This window comes from Canis lupus, chromosome 2 (assembly GCF_003254725.2).
Source record: "Canis lupus dingo isolate Sandy chromosome 2, ASM325472v2, whole genome shotgun sequence".
In the NCBI taxonomy this organism is placed as follows: domain Eukaryota; kingdom Metazoa; phylum Chordata; class Mammalia; order Carnivora; family Canidae; genus Canis; species Canis lupus.
This window is the reverse complement of record NC_064244.1, coordinates 61,242,745-61,265,275: the sequence shown is the minus strand read 5'-3', so window position 1 is coordinate 61,265,275 and position 22,531 is coordinate 61,242,745. Positions and strand designations below refer to the sequence as shown.

Sequence of the window (22,531 nt, the reverse complement as noted above, 5' to 3'; positions counted from 1 at the left end):
TATTTGTGCATAAGCACCATTGCTCTTGATTTATGGAAAAACTCAATGCAAATGAGAGCAGGAGGGATGGTTATCTTTGTCCTTTTTGTCAGGGGTTTCTTGGAAGCCACAGATACCACCAAAGGAGGGTGTGTGTGGCAGGATGAATAACAGACTCCCAAAGATGTCCACATCCTAATCTCTAGAACCCTTGACTATGTCATTGTACCTGGCAAAAGAGACTTTGTGGATGTGATTAAGGACCTAGAGATGGAGAGATAATCCTGGATGATCTAAGTGGGCTCTATGTAATTGCAAATGTCCTTAAAAGTGGAAGAGAGGCACAGGAGAAAGTCAGGAAAGTAGATATGACAATAGAAGCATCTGTTGAAAAAATCTGTGAGAAGGACTCAACCCCCTACTGTGGATCTTGGAGGTGGAAGAAGGGGACACACATCAACAAATGGGGGCAGCTTCTAGAAGTTGGAAAATGGAAGGAAATGGATTCTTCCCTAGAACCTCCGAAAATGAATGCAGCCCTGATTTTGGCCTAGTGAGACCCAGATCGGGCTTTAGAACTATACGATAACAGATGTGGGTTTGGTTAAGTTTTGTATTTTTGTTTTTGTTTTGCTTTATTTATTTATGTATGTATGCAGCACTAATGTTTATTAAGCTGTGCCTTAGCACAGGTGCTGGGGCTTGCCCATGGAGCTCTTGATGTATAAGCTCAGCCGTTCTGCCAATTCTTGAGCTATGACCCCAGGAAATTAACAGCTAAGTGGATGTTGTACACGAGCTCATCATCTGTCATCTTTACGTGGCCAATGGCCAAGGCCAGAAACAGCACCTTCTTCATCCGGCATTTGATCATGGACTTCACTTCATCCACTTTGGCCACCATGCTCTCATTGTGGGTCAGCAAGGGAGGGAACTTGTCAGCTTTAATCAGGCTTGGGCTCAGAATTCATAGGATTTGCTAGATCAGAGATTCTGAAGCCAAAAAGACATCATTCTTCTTGGCCAGCTTCTTGACTAATTTTTTTATTCTTGTTGAGTTTCTTCAGTGCCTCAACATCCATAGCGGGGATAGCCACAGCCTTGGCCTCATCACAGAGCTGCTGGTCCTCCAAAACACATATGCAGAACTTGGGGCAGGGAGTGGTCTTAAGCCTGACGGTGCCTGGGAAGCATTTATCCTTCTGAGAATCCGAATTCTCCAAGCCAATCTGCAGCTTCACTGTCTCCAAAAACTGTGGCCACTTACTCTGGTGCCCTTGCAGGACTTCCTGCACCACCTCATACAGAGTGTCACGGGAGATTTTGCTGTTCATGGTGCTGCATGTCACAATAACTGGAAAAGAGCTAGATGCGTGTGGTTTTAAGCCACCAAGTTTGTGGCAATCTGTTACAGCAGCCACAGGAAACAGGTATAGGTTGCATTCCTTGGGAATGCATCAGTTGGATCTAGGCAGTCTCACGTATGGGCTGTAGCAGGAGACAAGTTGTAAGCTGGCATTTTCTAGTCAATAAAGTAAGGGCAAGAGTGGTTACTTCATAAAGTTATTGGGATAATTAAATAAGGCAATTTGCATAAACCGTTTAGCAGAGTGTCTAGCTCATTTTAAACACTTGGTAAAGGTCAATTATTGTTGCCGTTATTAAAACCTGCTGTGGCCAACTATTACTGTTCACACTTAGTGGTACCCTACCCTGGTAGAGGATCCCACTACCTACCCATTGACAAGTGACCTGCAGAGCCTTCCTGGAGGTGCTGCGTGTTCCCTGCCTCATTGTTAGGCTTGGCCCTGGGACTTTTTTTTGGCCAATGGACTACAAGCAGACTCCAGCCAAGCCACTTCCAAGGGGAAGCTTTTGGAGCAGGTGCGTAGTTTGGCTCAGCCTCTTGTTCTTTTCTCTTTGTGCCAAGAAAGACACTTCCCAGGTAAGGCCTGCTCCTTCCACCTGAGTCCTGGCTGAGTAGACACATGGCACAGAGTGACAGCACATATAAAGTGAGATATAAACGTTTATTGTCATAAGTCATTGAGATTTGGGGGTTGTTTGTTTTCATAGTAAAGTTGACAAACACACCTCTCATAGATACTGTTTAGAGAGTCTGTCAGCCTACACACACAGGCACACACCTGCCTCCAGACTACCTACACTTGGCCTACAATCACTCTGACACTCATTTAGTATTCTATCATACTAATGCTAGGAACCCAAGGGGTCTTAACCATAGTTAATCCAACCACAAATGGACACTTGGCCCCATGTGGGCAATTATAGGCTTTTGCCAAGAAATTTGGAATTGTGACCTGGAGGCAGCTAGAGAGCTTTGTCTAGGTCTATAAATAACAGGGAAGATTTAGAAAGAGGGGAAAATCCTAGAAACTATGTCCTGATCCTCCTGGACCTTGCAGTTGGAGAAGCAGAGAAGGCATATTTGCAGGGACAGAAGAGTAGAGATGAAAGAGTAGAAGACATGGCAGCCTGAGTCCCTAGCGGTTTTTAACTCCCTGAACATGTCTACCCTGAGGCCCATGGGTTCCATGGGATAAGCCAGTATCCTTTCAATAAGTCCCCCCTCCTACTTAAGTAATCTCAAGTTGGTTTCTTTAACCTTGAACCAAAGGTACCTTGGCCAAGTTGAAGTTCTAGGTAGAGGTCTTACTATTAGGAGGTATCAAGGAAAAACTTCTATCCAGGAGAATCCCAAAAGCCCTGAGGAATCAGTCTGCATGTAACAGAGGACACTCCTCTTCTCTGTCTGACTGAGCTCCATCTGTGCAGAGCTCATAACTCCCCACTTGCTGTAAAACTGAACTCTTCTGGGCACATTAGTCAGAGAAGTAGAAGAATATGATTTCAGTATAATTAGTTCACTGTGAACCATATATGTTAGAGTCCTATTCTGCTCTAGACACCATGATAGCAGAAAAACAAACAAACAAACAAAAAAAGATAGCCCCATTCTGCCATTTGTGAGCATATAGCTTTGCAGAGGATGAGAGGGTAGGAAAGAAGCTCAAAGGAAAGGTTCCAGGTGGGAGGTTGGGCCCCATTTCTTCCACTAGCTATCTGTGTGGCTTCAGGAACCATCCACCACTCTGGCCTTCAACCGCCCATCGACAAGATGAGGGGCTAGATTAAGTGATTTTTACAGGTTTTTTCCATGACACCTGGCCTATTGCCACCATAGCTAAGTTCTGATAAGCAAAAAGTAGCCATTGCCTTTGGACTAGCAATAATTTCCACATACATATAGTGTGAGGCTGGCTTCATCGGAACCATGTGGGTAACTGCCTGAAAATGCAGATTTCTGGAGCCTCAACTCCAGAGTTCTGATTTGGTGGAGCTGGGCATCACCTTGGCTAGTGCTGATTTTAACAAATGGCCCAATCTATCTTTCTTTGGACACCGAGGCTCCTTCCACAGTTTGGCTATCGTGGCCATTGCTGCTAGAAACATCGGGGTGCAGGTGTCCCGGCGTTTCATTGCATTTGTATCTTTGGGGTAAATTATGCTGAGTGAAGTAAGTCAGTCGGAGAAGGACAAACATTATATGTTCTCATTCATTTGGGGAATATAAATAATAGTGAAAGGGAAAATAAGGGAAGGGAGAAGAAATGTGTGGGAAATATCAGAAAGGGAGACAGAACATAAAGACTGCTAACTCTGGGAAACGAACTAGGGGTGGTAGAAGGGGAGGAGGGCGGGGGGTGGGGGTGGATGGGTGACGGGCACTGGGTGTTATTCTGTATGTTAGTAAATTGAACACCAATAAAAAAAAAATATATGAAAAAAAAAATGGCCCAATCTAGGAACCACTACCCCAGGCTATTGCAGATTCTACAGAAATGTCTTGGCCTTCCCACCTGTGCCCTTATAGGCAATCAGCAGCATGATAAATTGATAAACTGTACATTAGTTGGTAATACTTACATAGAAATTCTTTCCCAGCCTGGCACCGTATTATATCCTTTATATCTAGTATTAATTCCTAACAACCCTGGGAGGTATTTCACTCTCTCCAGAAAGATTTGATTCTCTCCTCCACACAGCTACAGACTTTGATCTGGCCTTCCCTGTAGGAAAGTGATTCGAATAAATAAATAATTAAAATCAAATAAAACACATGAGGAAAAGAAATCCTCATCATTTAAAACTAGCTGCTCTGTGAGCCACTCTTATCCCCATACTCCTAAGGACCTTATGTCATTATCTACCATGCCTCCAGTAAACAGTGAGGAAAAAATGACAAAGAAATGGCTAGTACTTCCAAGAGTAAGGTGGATCTAATGCAATGGAGATTTAGTCGGGAGCTTCTTCTGTCACTGATCCAGGTGTCAGGAGAAATCTGTGCATCAGATAAGGTAAAAGAAGTGACCCAGTTGGATGACCTTGAAATTTTATGATCAGATGTGATATCAGATATTTACACTCTGGTATAATAGGTAATAATCTATGAATACAAAGGAAGTGAGAGAAGGTGTGAGGCCATAAGCCACTGAGGATTTTACTGGATCTGGGGAGGGTTCTATTTCAAGGAGAAATGATAGCAAGTGACAATAGTTCTAAAAAGGCATTCAATTATCTCTATATTTAAGTTTGAAGCTAGGTGTTCCTGCGTTGGTTCAGCATTGCATCCAGGATCCATATTGTTTTCTATCTTCCATTCTTTTATTCCATCATCATCTACATGTAGATATTCAGCCTCCAGCTTATTACCTCATGATTACAAGATAGCTGCCTTAACCCTGGATATTATATCATAACACCATAGCATCCAAAGCAAGAAGAGAGAGAGAACAAGCCCCTTCTTTATACATCTCTCTCTGTCATCATGCAGGAAAACCCCTCCCAGAAATAGTCCCCTTAAGCCTCTTTGGTTAGAAATGGGGTCACTTAGCCATTTATAAGGGTCAAATTGTGCTTCCCCAAAATTTATGTGTTGAAGCCGTAACTCCCAGTACCTCAGAGTGTGACCTTATTTGAAGACATAGTGTTTACAGAGGTAAGCAAGTTAAAGTGAAGTCTTTAAGGGGGTCTTAGCCACCTGTGTCCTTATAAGCCACCTGTGTCCTTGGACACAGAGGGAAGATGATGTGAAGACACAGGGAGAAGGAAGACGGCCATCTGTAAGTTGAGAGAAGTCTGGAACAAATCCTTCCCTCACAGCCCTCAGAAGGAATCAATCCTGCTGACACATTGATCTTGGATTTCCAGCCTCCAAACTGAGATAATAAATTCCCGTGGTTTAGGCCACCCAGGTTTTTGTACTTTGTTACAGCAGCCGTAGCTAACGAATACAGCCACCTGTACCTAACTTCAAGAGATGCCACAAAAGTGAGCGGATAATCAGCCTCTGTTGTGTGAGGCAGACCTATGAGCATACACTATGGAGAGGAGAATGTCTGTTGGCTAGGCAGCCAGTGATGGCAAGGCCATCTTTAAAAAAAAAAAAAAAAAGATTTTATTCATTCATGGGAGACAGACAGAGACGGAGACACAGGTAGAAGGAGAAGCAGGCTCCCTGTAGGGAGACCGATATGGGATTCGATCCCAGGACCGTGGATCACCCCCTGAGCCAAAGGCAGACGCTCAACCACTGCGCTACCCAAGCGTCCCACAAGGCCATTTTCGTTTGCAAGTCACAGAAATAGATTCTGACTTTGTCAGAAGGGAAGCCTTAGAATATGAAGAAGGGGTTAGGATTGGGGAATTGGTGAGAAGGATAGAGAACCAAGCTCAGGAAAATACAAAAAGCAGGGCAGACTGAGGATCTGGATAGCAGGAATGACATAATCTTCTCGTAGCTTCCCCATTCCAATGAATGCGCTTCTAATACATTTTCTGCCATTGAAATCCCAACAATTCTGAGCCCCAGGAGAGCAGGGACCTAGCTTTTGTCCTAGGAAGAAGAGAGAGGGCTAACCTGATTTAGGTGTAACAAAGCAAGCTCATACTTGGCTGGAGACAGATAATTCCCCAAAAGGAAATTATGGAATTACTTCTTAAAGAAAATTAGGAATAAAAGATGGGAGGGGAAAGAAATCAATTTCCACTATACCAGTGGAAGAAGTCCACTGTACCAGTGGGTACAGAAATTGGAGACAAACAGGGCTTCTTTACTATCATGGCCAGTTGTCCCATACCCTGGGGAGGGGTCCTCAGGACCAAGCTCTATGTTATTATGCTTAAGCTGCCCACACTTTCCATTAAAAAACCCTCAAACCCTAAGCCTGGTCATTAATTACCTAGTATCCATTCTGGATTCTTTCTCCAGTCTCTTCTTCTAGGTCCTCCCTATCCATTTGTAAGCCCTCAAAGGACCACGTTAGGAAGCAAACACAAATGGTTTAAATTTGCTAGGATCACCTATTTTCTTCCAATGCAGTACCTTTGTCCATGCAAATAACAAAGACAAGAAAAAAATCACTGAGTCTGTATCAAGGAAGCACCTAAACATTTAGCAGATTAGATCAAGTTGGCAAACAGCCTGTCACTCTGGTCGAGGGAGGAGAGAATCTGCCGAATTAGATGTTTGAGTGAATTGACAAGCTGTCTCGGTCAAAATAAGTCTTTTTTATTAAATGTTGAGAGATCATAGTATATCAAAAAGAAAATCTACGAAAGCCACTTTTCATCTATGTACACAGTAAAATCAAGGTGGCATATTGGAAATCTCTAAATAACACTTTGTCTACATAAAAGGGTGTAATTCTTTGGGTCAGAATAAATTAGGACAGAAAGCCTCCTATTTGACTGGAGAAGGACTGAGAGGCTAAGTTGCCTGGAGACCCTGTGTCATCTCTATCAATATGATTTCTTACCACCTCTACCATTTCTCAATGTGTGCATAGTGCCAGCCCCATATACTGAGTGATCAACATGCTGTTTTCTCTTTATTATCTTATTTAATCCGACCAACAATTCTATAAGGTGAAGACTACTATCTTCGTTGCAGGAAGAGGAAAACTGTGGTTTATGTTGTGTAAGTAGTTTCACTAACTTTACACAGATATTACATTTCAGAGAGGAAACTCAAACTTCCGTCTGACTTCAAAGCTGTTGGTTCAAACCAGGTGGCTGCCTTCTAAGAGTATTCAGTAATTTCTTCCTAGTCACACTGCTGGCATCTTTCTCTCTTGGGTTAACTCAAGAATTCTAGAACATTCTTTTTCAATTCTTCATGGTCAAAGAGTACCTCTTTTCACCAGAATAAATGCAAATAAATGCCCCCTATAATCCTATAAATGCAAAAATGCCCCCTCAATGGCCTTGGCTGCAAAATTCCTTAGTCCAACGTGCCCTTGCCTTTCATTGAGGCTCAAGGCAATGGAGTCCCATTGGGTGAACCCTGCCCTTTTCAGCACTCTGTTTTCCATATGCAATGTGGGTTTACCCCTTCTGCTGTACAGTCTGATCTTGGAGAACTCTCACAATTGTATGTACACAATAGTTATATACTGACTTCTTTTATTTAACTCAGGCCCCAGGGGGCTACTTCTTCGAGCACAATGGTAAGATTTTCATTGCATTGTCATTGACTTTTGCCTTATATTTATGACCACGTCTTCAATTTCTCCTTTAATTTAGAGAGCAAGAGCTGCTTAAAAGTCACCAAGGCTGGCTACTCAGCAGACTGTCTCCTGCCACTTCTTGCTGGCTTCTTCTCTTTTGTTCATCCCAATTTCAATTTCTCTTTTGTGCTATGTGACCAAAGCCCATAGGGAATCACAGAACATGAAGAAATGGTTTCTAGTTGACCCTTTTCTTCAAGGACAATAGCTCAAGGAGTGTGTAGAACTCTTTACAGCATGTGAACTTCTTTAAATTCTTTGCCTTTAAGGGGTCCAACGGAAATTAGTAAGAAGAGCAACCTTCCCATGATCCATTTTAGTAAGGCACGAAATTTTTTTGAACAACTGTTTCAACAGCCTAAATCAATTCTTTTAAATTCTAGCGTCCTATTTTCCCTCACTTATCTCTTAGATAAGCATTATATATAATTGAGCTGAGCTCCAAGATCAGACCCAGAAGTAAAATAAAGTCATAGGAGAAATGGAAACTTGAGTTCCTTCTTAAAAAAAAAAAAAAGGAAGAAATCTTCATAAGAGTGTCCAAACTTCTAGTCTTTGATCTCACTCATCTCTACTCTTAGAACTTAAAAGAATATTTTGTATTTTCTATAATTCTTTTTTCCCCAAAATTTATATTCACTTTCCAGGACAAAGGACTGTGGTGATATAAAACATACCCAAGGAATCATCTGTCCTGAAAGCTATCCCATGTGGCCCAACTGCAGCATTACTCTTAGGTTCGTATCAAGTTAGCAAAGGTTGAGAGTTTAACCTCTAGAAAGAGATCCATTAAATCAAATTTCTTGATTCTAAACAGCATTTCTTCTCCCTCTCTCCCAAAAAGCTTTTTATTAAATAGATGATACATGTTAGAATCCATGGCAATTTAAAAATTAAACAAATAATCCTCCTGACTCTCAGTCCAGGAAACTTCTATTAATCTATTATGTAATATTTAATATATTTTACAGGTACTATTTTGGATGTAAATCATGAGGTATATAATAAAATGAAAACTTGTGAGCTCATTATCCAGTGTATGCCAACCACTCTTGTCGTGTCTCCTTGTGGCCTTCTTCCCTATCCAAGCTCACTGCCATTTCTAAAGGCAAGATTTTTCATAGTTGTTTTTTTTTTTCCTGTTTGGTTTTTACGTGTGTGTCTTCCTAAACATATTGCTTAATTTTGCTAGTCTTTGAACTTTATAAAAATACTATATGATGTCTCCAATGACCTGCCTTTTCAATAAATTTTATAAGATTCATAGTTGATCTACATACCTGTGACTCATTTATTGTCTTTGCTGTATAATATTCCATTTTGAAACAACACCCTAATTGATTTACCCATTCTCATGTGATGAATATTTGGACTGTTTCCAATTTAGATTGTTCTCAAACATTCTTTTACACATCTCCTGGTAAAAACGTCCAAGGATATTTCTCAGACACATACCAAGGAGTGAAATGCTAAATCATAGAACATGCAAATGTTCAATTCTATAAAACAGTCCCAAATTATTTTCCAAAGTGGTCATAACAGTTTATACTCCCACCATTCCTTACTGCCACTTTTGTTTCAATCTTATATAAAAAAACAAGAACAGGACCAAGAGGATGAAATAGAAGATGAAACAGTATTTGATATAAGCTGAGTACAAAAGTAGATTGCACACGGTGTGCCACCCACACCAGGCTAGCCAGACTAGAATCTTCTTCCTGGATGAGTCTAATCATTCTGACCCAGCCCAGCCCACAGCCACAGGTGACCCATAAAAATCCATCATGACTGCCTGTTCCTCAGAACCTTTCCTTGTTTTGCCTCACACCTGCTTTCTTGGCAGAGCCTAGCAGTATCTGTCCTAGGTCTTGTTCCTCAATATAATAAGTCTACAAGGATTTCTTGAACACCTATCAGATGCCAGACTTTGGAGGTGTAGAAGGGATATGGCAGATAAGGTGGTGGCGTTTATATTCCTCTGGAGAAAAACAGACAAGTAAACAAAAGATGACTCAAGATTGTGACCATTGTCATTTGTCCTATTTGTTCCTTTAATAGCAAATGAAGAACTTGGGAATAGCATTCCAGTCAGAGAGCAAGTGGAAAAGCACTCAAGGAGGAAACGAAGGCTGTACCCAAGGGTCAGAAAAGAAGCCATGTAGCCAAAACCTTCCCAAAAGGCAGAATGGTAAAGAGGAGACTGCAGAAGTTGTCAAAGCCAGACCATGCAGGGGGTTTTGCAGGCCAAGATGGTGATAAGTAGCATGGGGTCTGCTGGAGAAAAGCATATAGATCCAAGATAGATCCACTCATAAGACAGAGAGAGAGAGAAAGAGAGAGAGATGGAGGGAGGTGGTATAGGGGAAAAACGGAGAGTGACATCTTGTTTTTTGGCTTCATCAACTCATATATTTCTTTCCTATTATCACCCTTTGGATAATTAGCTAATGTTTATGGTCCACGTGGTTTAGATTTTGCATTTTCCTGGGACACTGCTTCCAGGGTGGCTAATGAGGAACAAAAAAACAACAAAAGCATGGTTTCTTCATCTTTCTACCTCCCCACCTCCAAGTCTGGATCATCTCTCAGCTGTTTCCAAATGAAGCCATAGCATCAAGGGGAAAGCCCCAACATGGGGATTGTGGCCCCAAATTTGCCACTTCTTAACAATGTGACCTATGGACAAGTTGCTTAACCTGAGCCTTCATTTCTCTAGATGTAAAATGGGGGGGATCCCTGGGTGGCGCAGCGGTTTGGCGCCTGCCTTTGGCCCAGGGCGCGATCCTGGAGACCCGGGATCGAATCCCACATCGGGCTCCCGGTGCATGGAGCCTGCTTCTCCCTCTGCCTGTGTCTCTGCCTCTCTCTCTCTCTCTGTAACTATCATAAATAAATAAAAATTAAAAAATAAAATAAAATAAAATAAAATGGGGTGGAAGAAGGGAGAGACTTTGAGTACCCAATGCACATCAGGCACTGTACGTACTTCATCTCTTTCCATCCCGAGAGTAATGACACTTTATGGATGACGAAGCAGAGGCTGAGAGATGTTCAAAGTACCCTTCCCAGGCTATGATGCTAGTATTCTAAACAAGGTTATCTAAGACTCTACAGAACACTATCTCAGTGGCATCATGAGCATGAAGTAAGAGAATATATGTGAAAATGTTGGGCAGCCCGCGTGGCTCAGCGGTTTAGTGCCACCTTCAGCCCAGGGTGTGATCCTGGAGACCCAGGATCGAGTCCCACGTTGGGCTCCCTGCATGGAGCCTGATTCTCCCTCTGTCTTTGTCTGTGCCTCTCTCTGTGTGTGTCCCTCATGAATAAATAAGTAAAATCTTAAAAAAAAAATGAAGGGTCATTAACTCTATAAAAAAAAAGAAAATGTTCAATAAGCTACAGTGTTCTATGCAAATGTAATTTATAATTACTATTTTTAAAAAACTCATTTCAAATTGCTCTCCTGCATACTTTCTGCCCAGTGATGTAGTTGCCCCTTTCCAGAAGCTTCATGCACTTTAACTAAGGCCTTTGCTCATATAATTCCTTTGGCCTAAATACTCTTCCCTATCTTACGTATTACCTATCAGCCAATCTTTTATTTCATTTTCAAAAAGACTTGCTCAGTAATTACTTCCTCTCAAACTTTTTCTTACCCTTATCTTGCAAACAAAATTTATTACCACTTCTTTTAGATTCTAACGGCGAGCAACACATACAAAATACATACACACTGTTAGCTATTGGCACAACAATATATTTAATGTCCAACCTAAAACTCTGCAACTTCAAACAGCAATTATTTTTCTTGCTCACAAATTAGGTAGTTGGCTGGGTGCTGACCTGGGAGGGGTTTAGCAGCACACTGCATGTTGAATCCAGATCTGCTCCATGTAAGCACTGCCTGGAGTGGTTCCACAGAAGTAAGCTCTCTAGTGGAAAGAGCTGTAGAGTCAATGGCAAAGAATGTAGACTCGGGGATAGGGGAAGATTTGAGGTCAATGACTCAATCTGTCACGCATACCTATTAAAATGTGCATAGAGCCATTGACTTGGTCATTTCTTACTGAGCACCTACAATGTCCACCAGGCACTCCTCTAAGCTCTGCAGATATAGTAGGAAGCAAAATCAGAGAAGATCCCTATCTGTACAGAGCTAAAATTTTGATGGAAGAACAGAGACAAATAGACAAGAAAGACCATTTTAAATTGTGCTCAGGACTCTAAAGAGAATAAAACCTAGACATAAGATAGGGTAATGTCAGCAACAGTGACAACAAGGGGAGTGGTCACCTTTGGTGGAGTGGTTGGGAATGGCCTTTCTGAAGAAATAACTTTTGAACTGAGATGAATAATGAAGCAGAGCTGGTCCTACAAATTACATGAAGATCAGGCTAAGAGTGTTTCAGCTGAAAGGATGTTAATTGTGTCTGAGGAAGAGCCAAATGCCAGTCTCATGTCAAAATCACCTAGAAGACTTGTTAAAACAGATTTCTGGGTCTCACCCTCAGAGTTTCTTGTTTGATTGATCTGCCATGAGCCCAAGAATTGCATCTCTAATATGCCCTCAATGATCCTAATAGTGCAAGGACTACACTTTTGAAACTAGTGTACCTGTGTGATCAAGGAAGCATGGCATAGGATGAGGCCTTTTAGGTCATGATAAAGAGTTTGAATGTTATGATATGTGCAGTGGGAAGTCAGTGGAGGACATTAGCAGTGGAGTTCAGTGACCTGATTCAAGTTTAAAAGAGCACTCTGGCTTCTATATGGAGAGAGGGTCACAAGGGAACGAGAGTAGAAGAAGGAAGTTGAGATACTTGATACAGTCAACCATCGGCTCCCCAAGCAAGGTTCCTATTTGAGATGATGGGACATATGGTGCTGCTACCAACAGAATGACCAATCATAGTGGAGAGAAGGTTTGGAAGGGAGGGAGGCTAATTTTGAAATCAGTTTGAGGCCCCTTTGGGACATCCAAGACCTCCATGTTGCACAACTTCAGGGGTGCCATGCACACTGGGTATGGATCACAGGCCTGGAGCACAGAAGCATAACATGGCAATTGGAACAACACCTGCTGAAACTGTGTGACATGTCAGTCCTGGAGTATTCTCCCTCCTCTGAGCTCACATTCTAGTGACAGGAGGCAGACAATAAGCAAGCAAGATAATTTCAAATGGCGTTCCATGAAATAAAGAAAGTAAACTCCCAACTCTATTGATCTGGACCACTCATGTTGCCATTGACTCCTCCCCAACTACATGGCTGAGGCATCCTGGTGCTGGATTCCTAGAAGTTGCTTGGTTAAAGAACACATAGAATGGTAATTTGCAATAATAGTAGCTAAGGTGCCAAGCACAATAAGCTCTTTTCAGGTATTAGTTCAAGCAATAATCTTATTGGATGTGTATAATGATTATCCTCATTTTACAAGTGGGAGAATTAAGGCACAGAGTGGTTTAGTAACTTGCCACAGGATACACAGCTTGGAAGAGACAAAGCTGGGATTCAAGACTACAGAGGCTCTCTTACCTGGAGAGCGGGCTCTCTTACCTACTTGGCTATACTGGTTCTCAGTTAGTTGCTGACAGACTCTGTCTGGAGGGGTCTACATCACCATTATCCCTGGGCCAGGTTCCAATATTACCAAAGAGAAAAATCCAGCCTTGCCAAGGCCTATCTCCTTTGCCGATAAGTAGCTAGAACTGTCAGTGTCTGCAACATTAAGAAAACTCCACGCCTGAATCTATGTGCCAGACCTTTTACACAGAGAAAATATGGACATTTTCTTTTAATAATGCTACAGAGAAATAATGAAATGGTACCATTACAAAAACATAATTAGGTCTTCAAAAAAAAGATCTCCACTGGAGTCCTATAAAAAGACCACAGGTGTTCGTCATTACTTTTTATTTAGCAGACAGTTTTAGCCATTGTTTGTTTTCCCCCCCATTTATTAAGTTCTGGTATTTTAAGATGATTTGTGTATAATAATAACAATAATTTCCTGTTTGCCTGTCAGTTGTGAGCCGCTTTAATTACAGATATTCATTTTCACAAGTTAACTTGGTAAACATGCTCATTTGTTATGTTGCCTGTTCATTAAATCAGTTAGCACAGCTAGTAACTATGTTAAGTATCTTGCTGTCGGTTTCAGCAATGGATCTTCATCAGTTTCCAATACTATTTCTCATAGAGACAGACACAGACTTCTGAGAGTCCCTTCCCCTTTGTTTGTATATGTTAAGTCTTCCATCTCTACAAGGCCAAGTGCGTTAGGCCCAATGGAGGCATACAGTCTAGATTTTGTGTATCACAGTTAAATTGTTAGAGTGCAGTACTGGGTAACCAGAGGCAAGATATGGGATAAAGGAAGAGGGATTTCCTGATGAGGGAGGATTTGAGTACACATGTTTGGAGCATACCTGACCCAATCCTCCCTTTAGATGCCCTCATCACCCCCACCAACTAGTCCTATAGACAAGGAGGGTCTATGGGACCACAGTTGTATCAAATGACCCTGAGATCACCAGTTGTTTCATTCAAGTATTTGAAGGAGAGATGTCAAGTTGGAGATATAAAATTCAGATAGAATCAGGGCTGAGTCTCTAAGGCCATAACAGCTCCAAACCATACACAAGCTTGCTGTTAGGAAAGGTATAAAGAGAACAATGAAGCAGACACTCCTCAACAATGAGAGAGCATGCAACCAGAAAGGAAAAAGCAGACAGAGAGAAGGTTACCTGAAGACCTAGTAGTTCCCAAGAACCACAATTACTTGTTTCTTTAAGACTTCTGTGCTTCTTTACAATAAAGCCGTTACTTGGCCAATTTACCGGGTGTCTGTTACTTACAACCAAATACCCTCTGATCGATACATTCTTCATCATAATGACTGGAATGATGGTGATTCCACAGAGGTCTCATATCTGGTAAATTCCAATTTTTCTAGGAAAGAGCTATGGACCCAGTACCTAGGTCATTGGCCACCTGTTGATTGGATGTTTCATTCAAAATTTTCCTTTAAGCAAGTGGGAACTACTAATATGCTGACAAGCCAAAGCAAGATGAAGGGGAAATAAAAGGTCATAAGCTACTCCCAGTAACTGAATCACGTAGCTCAAGAGGAAGTAGTTCATCTGGGGCATGAGTTAGGATGGAAGAACTATTGTCAAGGTGCTCAAGAGTAAATATTCAAAACAGAATAAAAGGTCCATGAGTTGCTCATGGTCAACTCTTTTTAATTACTCTCCTTTGTTCCTTTTGTGGCCTTGCTGAGCTTTCCAAAGAAAGAAAGGTCCATTGGTTGTAGTTGGATGAGCAATGATGAGAAATTGAATGAGAAAAAGGTTTGATGTAAGTATGAGGCAACTAGGGAAGATGATATTTAGTCATGCTGAATTTAAAGTGGGTCATCTATGTGGAAGCATCAGACCCTGAGGGGCAACATTAATCACCATAGGGCATAAGCCACCACATCTAATAAACCCAAACCAATCTGGTAAGGATTCTTCAAAAGTTCCCCAAATTAGTCCCATACTAATTTTTTCCATGATATATGACATCGCTCTACATTTCTTTCCCTGGTCGGTAATTTCAATGCCCCCTTGCTTGGCTTTCCTATTGACCATCTCATGCTCATCTTTTGGTTTTTCTCACAGGTCTCAGTTATCCCTGGATTATTATTATTATTATTATTATTATTATTATTATTCTTTTTTTTTTTTTGGATTCTTCTTTTTTTGAGAGAGAAATCCCTGGATCAATGCTAGAAATACACACTAGAATTGAGGAGAGATCTAAGAGTCTCATGCTCTACTCCAGAGGCAAAAACCAACCACCACCCAAACCACAGAGTCATGGAGATGTAGGGTAGATAAAGAAAGAATTTTTGCCACAAGACTTCCAGAGGAGGTGGATGATGGTAAGACCTCAAGTGTATATGAAGAGTTATAGTCTTAGAGGAGAAAGGCACTTGAAAGGGAGGAGAAATTTTCAACAAAAGCAGAGGAGTCATAAAGGATTTCCCTTTAGAGATCTTCATTCTCCCTGTAAAGTAGAAGTATGCTGGGAGTACAGGGCTCAGAGATAAAATTACAGGTATGAATTGAGTGGTAAATATTTGGAGAAGGCAATGCCTGTGTACTTATGAGACTTGCTTTCATGAGCAAATAGTCATTTGTGTCCTAGAGCTCTGTGGGTTTTTCCTAACATGCATCCTTTCTCCCTCATCTGATAATAGTATCTGGTTTTGATTTGGAACCCTCAATGGATAACAGTCTTATTGGGACTGTCAATCAAAGTGACTCACCTTCCCCCCCCCCCCCACATTAAGGCATGGGCAGATGACCTAAGCTAGACCAATCAGAGGTCCTCTCTAGACTCTGAATCATGAGTTCAGTAATGCAACACCTGAACACTCTTGGGGATGACTCATTCTGATAGTAGCTTCCAGAAGGGACTTCCTATTCATTTCTGCTCTCTAAAGGCAAGAAGCAACTGTAAGGCCAGCCTTTCCAGAAGTCTGGCTCTTCAAATCTTCCTTTATTTTTGTGAATCACCCCACATCCTTCCAAGATATTCCTTTTTTGCTTAGATTTGGTCAGAACCAAGTTCTGTTGCTTATAACCTAAAAACCCCAGCCAAGGCAGAAGTAGGATTGCCAGTGTTGAATAAAAAGTAAGACACAGCAGAAAAAAAATGAGAATTCCAAAACCAGGTTTCTATTCCCAGCATTGCCACTGCCACTAAGACACTGGGCAAGTTGGAACAAGTCCCCTGAGCTTACCCAGCTTCATGTATCACATCTGCAGCAGAGGTTGAACCAGAGCCTATGTAGAAATAGTTTTTCCTGCATCTCAAGTAAACAGGCCTTAGTCCTTATTCCCTGTCATCCACTAGTACTGGTTTCAGCCATTGGGCTGAAAAGACTTTGAGCAAATGAAAGAACAGAAACATCTCATTTCATCCCAATAGCCTTCATCAAAAGAATTCCAAATCCCATATGATAAGCCAATTTCGTTAAGCAATATAAATTGAATCTGATTGTATTATTTTTTTCATTCTTTCATTTAGCACCTGCTAAGTACTTCTTGCACAGATTTTATATTCTTCAAGGGCTAAAAAGGAAGTCAAAACATGGTCTTTCAAGAAGCTTGAAATTTGATTGAGAAGGTAATTCTAAAATCCCTAGAGAATATGTCTAAGAGGGCTATAATCACATACCTAGCACCGAGCAGGTGTCACCTATAAAGTAAGGGCTTAATAAATATTTGTTGATTGAATAAGGGATAACACACATGTCCATACTGTTATATAGACTAAAGCCTTAAAAATTCAAAATGATAAAAAGGAGATGAATATTTATTTTGCAACTATTATGAATTTCTAATATGTAGAAGATTAACATAGGTTTCAATTCTGCAGATGTTGCTCCAATGAATCAATCACTGGATGATTGAGTTTCGAACAAGAATATTCCTAACTTAAGAAAAAAGACAGAATCATATGTGTTTAAAAATAATTCTTTTCTTTGTAATAAAGAAGATCATGTCAACGCTAACTGAGGATAAACCTGAACTTGACACATTAGAACGTAACTCCACCTGAAAACTTCGCTCTGCCCCTTAGATGCCAGTGTGATAGAAGTTGACATGCAGCAGCATTAAGCAAATGAAATTGTTAAAGCCTCAAGCCCCTCCCCAGGCCTGTCAACACTAGAGGTCTGAGTAACACAGGGGACTCTTGTTTCAAGAGGCCAAGTTCACCCTGAAGATTACAATCCATTAGGGAGTAACGAGAGCCTTCTGGCACGGCCAAGTGGACGAGACTTGGGAAAATCTGAGCAGTGAATGCAGTAAAATTAAAATGCAATGGGGGTGACCTGCCGTGGCAGAAAGCATAACCTTCTTGGTGTCTTTAGCAGCGTTAATGGATCTACTTATGGCCCAGATGGTGGTTTTCAGAAAAGTCATTTTTTCTCTAACAAATTCATGACTAAACTAAAAAGACCACTATCAACTTCATTATGCTTTCCAATTGACTTGCTTTAAGGGTTATTCTTTTATTATAGCTCTTAAGCTCCCATTTCTTTTTTAAAGTACTTCTTTTAATACCAATTTTCACAGCACTAAGAAATTTAACACTCTTCAGTGGTTATATTATTGGCAAGTAACTGTTGCAGGCTAGAGAAAAGCATGAAAGATAGTGCTGTTGGACTGGTCATTTGTTATCTCCTCTACCACTAGTTAGGTACCCACATCCTAGGGGGTGATGACCAGATTGCCACTGAGGGGAGCAGTAAGGAGAGAAAGCGGGTGCCATACCTCCCCGGGAAAAACAGTCTTCCTCTCTACAACATGAAGGTTATGGCACACAATGTATTCCACGTTCCACTTTTCAAACATGATTCTACTACAAACCTTTCTAATCAAAATGTACCTATGCAGCTTTTTAAAGTGACCGGCAGATCTAATTTGGAGTTGATGGTGGAGTTGTATACCATGGGATCAGCCAAAGTTCTGTGTGATGAGCCAAGCAAACAACTTTATGATTTTTTTTCCAAAGTGAGATGGGTTTGGAGGGAGACCAGCTTTCACAGGAATGAAGGTGTTTATCGTAATATTATTTGCAAGAGTAAAAATTGGAAGGAATTTCCCAGCAATGGGGAAATAATTAAATATATTTGCTCACTCTTAAGAGGGGGATGGGGAAGGAAATACACAAATACAAATAAGGAAAATCATTACAATGCTAAGAGAAATCCGAGATATAAAATAAGCTAGACACAAGAGCATGCAACTATATAAAATATCTGAAATATAGGAAAAGCACCTGTAGAAATACATTACAATGCCACCAGTAGTTGTTCTCTGGTGGTGAAATTGCTTAGGTGTGCTCACATACTTTCTTTTTTCTATTTTCCAGTCTTATTTACAAATGCATCTATTTAAATTCATAAAATGAGGAAATTTTAATCTTGTACCTCATTGAAGCCTCCCTTCCTTATGGATATTGTGCTTTGTATAACATTATGTTGAAAAATCATATTTAGCATCAACACTGGCCAAAGTAAGGGTCACGTGCTCCAACCCTTCCACTTCACAGGTAGACAAACAGATCCTGAAGTTCTTTACCTGAGACCAAGAAAGACACTTCTTCCTTGGGCTCCCTCACCTCTCAACCAGATTATTCCTTTCAAGGCAAATCCTCACTTGTGAAAGAAATCTGCAAAACTCTCAAAGGAAGAAAATTAAAATCTAGACTTTGCTTCATCAGACATAATCAATTTTTTCACTATATCTTGCTATTTGTTTCCCAGAGAATCTCAAACTCAGTGGCTAGATTAGCCTTAAGGAGATGAAGTTTCCTAATTCTTCATTTATAAGAGAACTAACATGGCCTCCAAAGCCCTTTTATTTTGAGGCCCACTCCTGAGTATAGGAGCTGTGTGATGGTGTGTGAGCACTTGTATCCCAGTCTGGCTGAGAAAACTCTGGAATCTGCCTTTGCCACATCTCATTGTGACGTGGCCTGTGTGTGGTATAGATGTTGCAGGCATATGTTAAAACACAGAATGGCCTGCCGTATCTGGAAAACAGGGCCTCCAGTAAAACACTCTAAATTCTGTGCTTGCTGCAACTCATCCTATCCTGTGGGGGGAATAACATATTGGGATAGCTGAGGAAAATTGAAATGCTGTTCCATGAAAGGTTGAATTTTTTTGAGAAAGTTTTCTTCCTTTTTCCTCAGAGACATTTCCCCTTTGGAAATAGAGAGCAATTATTTTTTATTCAACTTGTCTTTAATTTTTATCTCATATGAAGAAAGAACAGTGATCACTCACAAAGAGGTTTTAATGACAGTAAAATGGTTTCATGATTGATCATTTCGTGTCGTACATTCCCCCTGGAGCGCCTGCAGATCGCCAGCATGGGAGAGCCTCTTCAGTGCAAGCCAGGGGCAGGCCTCAAGGGCTTGGCATATGGGGGGTATTCCTTGAACAAAAAACACAGGGGGAAAAAGGACCACAATTAGAGAGGCACCTTTAGAAATGGGGAGAAATACTCAGAATGTGAAATATTTGAGCACTTTTGAATGTGCTTTAAACTTTTAAGCTCTCCTATCATTTCTCATATCCTGATTTTTAATGAGGAACACTGCAGATAGAAAGATACAAAAGAGAAAAAAAACCTGAATGAACAATCAGGAGAGTCCTTAAAAATCAGAGACATCTGAAAGAAGTTACAGATATTTATAATTCAACCTTTTAGTTAACACAATGTTGAACTACAAGAAGAAAGCTGTTCTTTGTCTCAGCGTGCAAAGTTTCTCACTAAGTAGGATGAATGCAATATTTATTTCATTTCAATTTCAATTTCCCAGTACAGTTTTCCCTGCAGCGGCATCTGAGATAGAATGGAACATCATGTACACACTCTTGGAAGGTTTTACCTTTCTTCCATGGACTTCCAAGTTGCCATGGGGGTTGATCAAAATTCATACTCCAAACCTCCCAGTAGAATGCCCATCAAGGTACACAAAAGGCCTAGAGTGTCCATAACATTGGAAACCAAAGATTGGGGGACAGGAAGACCAAAGACCCAAAGACAGAGGGAATTGACTTGTGCTGTATCATTTAGTGTTACTGATTCAGAAATACATACATACTTTCTGAGTCAAAAGAGATTGATTCTTTGGCTCCAAAGAAGCTATGAAAGATGATTTCTCCTTCACTACCTATAGCCCAACTGCATAAGTCCAAGGGTTGAACAGATAGAAAAGCAATCACCCATTTTTTCCACCCAACTCCTAAACTAGAGCTTAAAACTTGTCTTTGTCACCTTCCCCCTCCCCATCCATCCAGAGACATGGAAAACCAACATATAGCATGGCATGACAGATGTCTTCACCAGAATAGAATAGAAACAGGTATGAAGAACAAAGAGGGCTGGAAGCCATGGAAGGTGTTAGGGAGAGAGTAATTTTCGCTTCATACACTACTCAAAATATTGAAAATGATCTGTGGCTCTTGAAATTTTTTAATCAAACTGCAACACAATTTTTTAAACAGACAAAAATAGTATGTAGGCCAATATATAAAAATTCATGTAACATACATGCAAGTGCACAATGCACACACATGCACACACACACACACACCCCACACACACACCTGTCTTCCTACCAAATCTTTATTACAATAAAGGTAAGGGCAGAGTCTCGATATGGAAACACGAGATATGATATTGGATTCTGGGGAAATACAAAAGCTGAAAGAAACCACAAAAGCATCGATCAGAACTCACTGCTTAGAGATGATTTGAAACATTCATCTCATCTGAACTGATAAAAATTAAATCCTGGACAGTGTTGGGGGATTTCAGTGCTTCACATTAAATAATTGTTTAGTAACTCACTGGCTACCTCGCCAAGTGTTTCCCAAAAGTGACAAACTGGTCTTAACAGTCAGCTTTCCATTTGGCTCCATTTCCTCATCTTAAGACAGGAATGTGATGATGACATTTCTTGAAAGACTACAATAAAGAGAAGACATTAAAATAGCTCAGATGGTCTGCCTGGAACATTCTCTAAGGCTAAGGGGAAGTCATATGGATTTACTGTACAGCCGAAGTGGCTAATTTGAGAGGGGCTGGGGATGGGTTCTATTCAATGAATCCCTCCACTTGTACAGTATTAACATTTTTCTACATGACCCCAACAAACCCTCAGGCTTGGAAAAAGAAGTCCTTCCTCAGATATTATTTCACAGGTAAATATCTAAAAGAAGTCAAGCTAGTGTCTATTCCTAGATACTGCAGAGTTTCAAATGCCTGATATTTCTGACTTCGTGCTTTTCAAACCTAAGAGTATAGAAGTTCCTGGGAGGAGCATTGCCTTGATAGAAGAGTGCTGTTTAAGAAACTCAAGTCACTTTACTCTCTGGGAAACTTTTACATAAGAACTAACTTAATAAAACATATTCGAGAAGAGCCACTGTTACAAGTATTACACAGGAAGATATGTTTTTCAGGACTAAGCTGTTGCTAGAATTTCAAAGATAGAAAGTAGGTGTTTGACTGAGATCTTCTGTCTTCCCACTGTCCACGAATTTCCTTAAAGTCCTAATTCTGAAGGAAAGATTCATCAAAATACATTCAACCAAGATTTACCAAGCCCCTAACTAAGAATTCAAGAGAATGAATTTTACGGTTTCCGGGGACACATGTGGAATCCTGCTTCATAAGGTTCCAAAAGGCAGCTCAAATGAAAAGAATCTCAATGTGGTCTTGGAGAATCTAATAATCATAATAATAACCTTAAGTATTGAGTGCTGGAAGTAACATCAGGGAGTTGTGAGATCCAATGTTTGTTCTCTCTCTCTCTCTCTCTCTCTCTCTCTCTCTCTCTCTCTCTCCAAGCTTCTCTACCCTCAGAGGCATCTGACACAGTGAATCATACCCACTGTGGTGGAAAACTTTTCTGGGCTCTGAAGGCACCACCTCTGGTTAATTTGCCTCCAATCTTAATGGCTACTCTTTTCCATTCTTCCTCAAGGTCTCATGGGTGCCTTGTGGACTTTAAGCTCTGAGGCTTTCTGTTCTACACCCATAAACTCTCCATAGGTGATTCTCTACCTGCCCCCAGTCCCATGGCTTTAAATACTCTCTCCATGTAGAGGTCGTCTCACCTGAGCTACAGATGTGGGTCCATCTGCCCATTTGGTATTGTGGCAGGTGCTGCTCGCATCCCTGTCATGACCCTGTGCTAGCTGCCAGCACCTGCATCTCTTGACCTCAGGGCTCTCTCCAATGGCTGGGGGCCTCTCCATCTGCACACACAGTGGGGGAGGGGGGGGGCGGGGCGGAGGTGCCAGGAAACTCTCCATCAGGAACAGCCTTCAGCCAATGGGATTAAGAAACCCAGCTTCGTCACCACTTGGGTGGAATAACATTGAGGTA

At 41.0% G+C, this 22,531-nt stretch overlaps 1 long non-coding RNA gene and 1 pseudogene across 1 annotated transcript; both read right to left on the bottom strand.

The window, feature by feature from the left end:
* Nucleotides 1-439: 439 nt before the first annotated feature.
* On the bottom strand, nucleotides 440-4,030 carry LOC112660408 (60S ribosomal protein L10a-like; annotated as a pseudogene).
* A 15,343-nt stretch (nucleotides 4,031-19,373) lies between these two features.
* LOC112660437 (uncharacterized) lies at nucleotides 19,374-21,774 on the bottom strand. Its single transcript, XR_003136931.2, has 3 exons — nucleotides 21,540-21,774; nucleotides 20,997-21,106; nucleotides 19,374-19,567 (listed from the first exon to the last, which is right to left on the bottom strand). It is a non-coding gene; the product is annotated as an uncharacterized LOC112660437 (long non-coding RNA).
* Between the last annotated feature and the right edge of the window lie 757 nt (nucleotides 21,775-22,531).